The sequence below is a fragment of the Pteropus alecto genome, unplaced genomic scaffold (assembly GCF_000325575.1).
Source record: "Pteropus alecto unplaced genomic scaffold, ASM32557v1 scaffold20, whole genome shotgun sequence".
Taxonomy (NCBI): domain Eukaryota; kingdom Metazoa; phylum Chordata; class Mammalia; order Chiroptera; family Pteropodidae; genus Pteropus; species Pteropus alecto.
This window is the reverse complement of record NW_006436298.1, coordinates 21,581,978-21,587,977: the sequence shown is the minus strand read 5'-3', so window position 1 is coordinate 21,587,977 and position 6,000 is coordinate 21,581,978. Positions and strand designations below refer to the sequence as shown.

Genomic DNA, 6,000 nt, shown 5'->3' with positions numbered 1-6,000 from the left:
CCTGAGTAGTAGAAATCCAAGATATATGAACTTAACAACTTACAGAAGTATATGCATATTTTTCTACACTTATAGCCACTAATGTCTCCAGTTGGGCTTATAGGTTAAGCAAAAACACAGACATTATGCTACATTTTATTTAGCCTCTTGTAACACATTTTGTATAGGGTAGAGCTTATTCTGTCGACTGTGTCACAATGGTATAATATGGTCGTAGGCACCGAGGGCTCTGAATTAAGTCAGAACAGTTGCTTCCTTCTCCTAACCCCAGCCTAGACCAGGCTTGTTATGTTTTGATAAAAACAATATTCCTGTACTTACCTCAAAATCTTACTTCAGAGAAGTACAACGTGGCCTAGGTGAATTTAAAAAATTAAAATCATTATAGATGGAAGTATACTATGATACAAACTTAGAAAAATACAAAACTAAATATGCACCTATGCTATGACCAGCAATTCTATTCTAAAATATGTACCCTAGAGAAATGAAAACATGGCCACACAAAAACTTGCAGTGACTTCACTCATAATAGTCAAAAAACTAGACAGAAGTGAACAGATAAATTGTAGTCATTGCATTTGAAGCAATAAAAAGAAATGAACTACTGATACTCGTAATGATATGGATGGATCTCAAAACCATGCTCAGTGAAAATTTTACAGAAAGTGCAGATACGAATGATTCCATTTATACAAAATTCTAGAACAGCAAAACTAATCTGTTCTAAAAAAAAAAAAAAAACATCAAAAGAGTGGTGTTGGGAGCAGAGATTGACTTGCAAAGGCACACAAGGGAACTTTCTGGGTGATGGGAAGTGGTTTGGGTTACACAGGGGCATACATTTACCAAGATCATCAAATTGCAGACTTAAGACTCAAGAATTTAACTGTATATAAATTTTACCTCAAAAACTCAAACAGCTAAATTTGAGTGTTTATTATATTGAAGTGCTTAGGGGGTCAAGAGTACTGATTATTGTCTGTAATTTATTTTGAAATGCATCAAAAAATGGATAGATAAATAGAAAGAATAGACATGTGATAACAAATATAAAATTTGGACGTGGTTCCATAGTGTAGCAATTAGCACACCTGCTTTACACACAGAAGGTCCTGGGTTCGTGCCCCCGTGAAGCCACGGTCCATGGTCTACGGCCATGCCACCCTAAACAAGCCTGATGTCTGATCTCGGAAGCTAAGCAGGGTCGAGCCTGGTTAGTATTTGGATGGGAGACCACCTAGGAAGACCAGGTGCTGTAGGCATAAATAATAATAAATAATAAAAATAAAAATAAAGTTTTAAAAGAACATCAATTTTAAAAAGTAATAATTAATAGATACAAGCATCCACAATTGAGTAGCCAATCAAAGGACCACTTCATAGTTAGAATTTCAATAGTCACCAATCCTATTTGCCCTCGTACTGTTGCCTGATGGACCTGTAGCAAGTCTATAATCATAGTCCACACCTTTGTGTGAATACTACTAACTCTCACTCAAAGAGATTTACATGGCATTTCATTGCTCTAAACATTTCATTATAAGTCAGTCTCTCAAAGTTCAAGAACAACCCTAGATCAAGGAAGGTGAAAATTTACTTTGCTAATGCAGAATGAGAATTTACTGCATTAGAAAGAATCATTCAAATTCTAAACTTCTATGAAGTTAGGATAGCCAAAGTCCTCTGGGTCCTTTAGAACTAATTCCTAAAACAAAGGTCTGGCTCATAAAGAATTATGAGGATATTAAGATGATCTTATTTATCTCCTTGGGAGAGCTTAGGACTTCCCTTACAATGGTTAGCAATTCTGCGCCACTGGGAAGACAATTTTAAGGTCTCCTTCAGCAAATATATCTCAATATCTGAAATGGTTTTTTTGTACTCAGAACATGATATAAAATTCACTTATTTATAGGATTTTCATCAAACCTTTATTTTTCTTTCTTTCATTTCATACAAATAAAGACACCAAACTTTTCTTGACTTTTCCTTCTTTGGATTTATTTTGTTTGAAAATTAAGAGAAAGACTGCTCTGTCAGAATCCAAACAACCCCATCTAGCACTGTGAGTAAAGTTATTTTGTGAATGGTCAGAATTTGCCCTTGCATGTGCCCTTGACCTAAAATACTTCCATTCCTCCAAGGTAGAGCAATATAGAAATTGTTGGGTTTCTCTCTTTGCTAAGCTCAGTCTCTTAATAATGTCTCATAAATTATTACAATTCTTAGAAGTCTTTTGGTAGGAAATCTAGATGAGGAAACATTCTTAGCAAAAGGAACCCAACCCTCCGATACAGACTACAATTCAGAATTAGTACAAAATTAAGGATGTGTTTTTTTTAACTCTTAAGATAAAATCAGATGAAGATTAGAAATAGCATTCTTTCTTAGATATATCTTATTTTAGAAAACTATTTATTCTGGTTTTGAAAAATATATATACCAAGGGAAAATAAAATTGAAAATTAAGATAATATTGAGTGGCCAATGTAACTTTGACAGCTCTTACTGTTGTTCTTTCACAGACACGGCTAAAATTGAAGAAATGTCCCTGAATTCAACTAATTGTTCTCCTTCTTTGAAACAGTCTGCTCAACATACATGTAATATTTCCCAGAGACTTCTTTTAAGGTTTGATTTATTCAAAATAAGCTTCAGCCTTTGACCTTCAAGAAAATGACAATGAAAGTTCCATGTAAATTATTACAGGGTCAAAGAATTTAGCTTCATACTAACCTTTCTTATCCTTGAATCAGAAAATGTTCCAAACATAACACCTTTTTCATTTTTAATCCATTAATCTAAGCAATTATGGAGAGCTAACTGTAAATTGGTTGGATGCTGTCAGTGCCCCATTGCCCATGCAATTTTGAACCCGAAATGCTGGCCTTTTGTTAGATATAATACCTCCTTCATCAGTTTACAAGACTAATAACTCCTTTATTTGAGTGTGTGTATAAATGTGTGCATGTGTGGCATGCAGAAGAGAAAGCACTAACAAAATAGGTTGGGGAGCATTGGATAAGAGTCTTTTCCTTTTTTTTTTTTTTTTTTTTTACCACATTCCTTGTTTTAACTGTTTAGAATTAACCAGTTCTGCAAGCAAATCTAATCTATCAAGTGCCACAAGATTTTGCTATAATTCACTATTCAAAAAGCATTTATTGAGCTCCTACTTTGTACCGCAGCCAGAAGATATGTTTGTCACCTTGAGAAGCTTATGTTACAGAATATGATCAGGTGGTAAAGCAAAACAAGAGGATTTGCTGTTTATCTGATTTGGCACTGAAATTCTCCGTAATAAAAATAAACAGAAAAACACTTTGACAAGATGCCTCTAAGTTCTCTTGTAGAACTGAAACTCTATGAATTCATTATACATTAGACATTTTGAACTTGGAGGAAGAGTGAGAAGCCCAATTTAGTATAGTTAAAGTTAGTCTGCTACACAGATATCCAGGGAATTGAATAACAAAAAATCATCTCAACACCTTCATTCTAGCAACCTAGTCCACACTTACTCCTCCTTAATGTCAAGTCTCAACTACCTGATGGTTCCACTACTTCCTACTTCAGCTTCTATAATTTCTACTTCTCTTGCTACTACTCAGTGCCTCTGTTCCTCTTCCCTCAGCCTTTGGCTTTTGCATGTGATGTCAGTGGCAACCTTATGGAGACAACTAAGAAATTTCTTTTTGTGAGTCTCTGTGCTTCTGAGTTGCTTTATCATTTGCGTGTCTCACATCTGAATGCCTTAAGAAGATCTAACCAGGTCCAGTCTGCTACCTCCTGTATGGAGCATCCTGTTTCCCAGGCCTCTCATGCCTTGACAGGCCACCCCACAGATCACTGGCCAGTATAGTGCTGCCTTCAACTCAAGTGCTGCCTTGGTCCAATCAGCTGTGCACCCAAGCAAGAACTCCCCTGTGCCCAGGGTAAGGAACCACCTATGCCTGTGTCATTCAAAAACAGGATACAAAGATAGGCATTAAAACAATCACCTAAAATAATTAGGACACCATACATTTCCTCAGACTGTACCTAGACCATCACTAACTTAAATTTCATCTGGTATATACATAAGGATGAAATTCAGAAATTTTGGCTGGGTCACCTTTATAGCAATGGCAAAATAAGGAAGACCTAATTTCTATGCTAAGAATACTACTTTAAAAATTTCACCCTTAAAAGCAGAAGTTTAAAGAAATAAAATAACTCACATATTGCCTTTTCAAATTATGAGCTTGGTTATTAGCATAGCAAAAATATAGACCTAGTTTCTGATGAAAAATCTAAATCTTAAAAAAAAAAAAAAAATCTAGCCACAAAGATCAGAAACATTTATCAAAGGGGCTTATGTTTCTGATAAATATTTAAGTGTGTAAGGCAGAACCACTGAGAACAATAAATACTTTATAGCTGGTACTTTGTCAAACCTATAAGTGGCTCTGCCTTAGAATTTTACATCATCACTGAATTTACAGTCATTTGATAAGTGGAACAGGGCAAGAATTATTTCTTTCTAAATCTAAACCAGGTAATAAATCTACCATCAGGATTCTTCTTATTGTCTGTTATCATCTGATGACAATGCCTTTTCCCTTCATTGTCTTGGCAGAAATATGCTATGTAAAATTATAATGTCATATCACTCACTGTGATTTAACACTATCCAGCCCATACCATTTTAATCAATCAAAATTGTCGCTTTTTAGTGTAATGATTTTGTGGTGAATTCCCTGTGTTTAATATGATATATGGTCCTACCTACCCGTTGATTTACTATTCTCTTCCAAAGTCTAACAGCTCAGGAGGCTGTTCTTGCTTTTGGACATCTTTGGAATTAGCAAACAAGAATAATTTGTGGTAATAAAATGTTCATTTCCATGGCACGATGAAGGTTGAAAAGGTATTATAAGTGATAGTAGCTGCAGCTACTTTTAAGTGGAAATAAAAGATGGTTTTTGTGAATTAAAACCACAAAAGACCTAGAGCTCTTCCCTCTACATTCACAAATGATTAAGACATCTGTAATACTATAACCAGGAACTTCGTACATAATTTTTCCTTCAATACTGTCAAGAAAAATCAGAAACACACAAAGTATTCCCCTTCACCAAATTTGGACATACAATGTACAAATTTCTTTGTTTTTTTTTTTAATTGCAAGATAAGCTAAAGTGATTCCTTAAATATTAATAAATGTTTTCTACTAGAGATAAGCTAATAAAAATCAAGCCCAGTTCCCATTTGTCAGTGATATTATGCATTTAAGATTGGCTACAGTGCAGTAAAAACCAACCATAAAATCTCACTGGCCAAACACTATAACTTTTTGTTCATGCTGCATACTCCAAATAGGTCCACAGACAGTCATTTAGGGACTCAGTGGCTCAGGGACTCACACTACATACTCCACATAAGTCATAAGACAGTCACTGAGGGAGCCCGGTTTATAGAGGCTCCATCTGGAATATGCAGCCTCCTGAGACACCGTGGAAGGCAAAAAGAATTGCAGGTCCCCAGTCAGCGATTACATAACTAAATTGCATGTCTCTTGTGCTCATAGCCCATTGGCCAGAACTAGTTACATGGCTCTTCCCAACTGCAAGGTTAGGAGAAAATATTATCCTCCTGTGTTCCCAGAAAGAGAAAATAAAATATGGGTGAGTTCAAGAAGTCTCAACTTATATGTTCCTTAAAAATAAAATTTTCCAAATTTATTACAGGCAACTCCCCATGTAGAATCTTGAAAATCATATATTTGCTCTGGAATCTATAATCTTAAACAACTAAAAAGAAAATTACTTATATGTCACCGAATAAATTAACAATTGATTCCATTGTTTAAGCTGCCACATATATTTAAATAAGAGGAAAGCAAATAGCCTGCCTATAATTTAAGCTAATAAAAGCATTTTTAAAATTTTAAAACCTGTTCCAACTGGCAAAGTACTAAAAATAATTAAAAATAAAAATTCTCATTTTGACATCCAG

At 34.9% G+C, this 6,000-nt stretch overlaps 1 long non-coding RNA gene and 1 pseudogene across 1 annotated transcript in view; one reads left to right on the top strand and one right to left on the bottom strand.

The window, feature by feature from the left end:
* LOC112480624 overlaps positions 1–6,000 on the bottom strand; it is a 128,272-nt gene that overhangs the window by 38,745 nt on the left and 83,527 nt on the right. The gene's annotated exons all lie outside the window — the stretch shown is intronic.
* Positions 1,150–1,265, top strand: LOC112480941 (annotated as a pseudogene).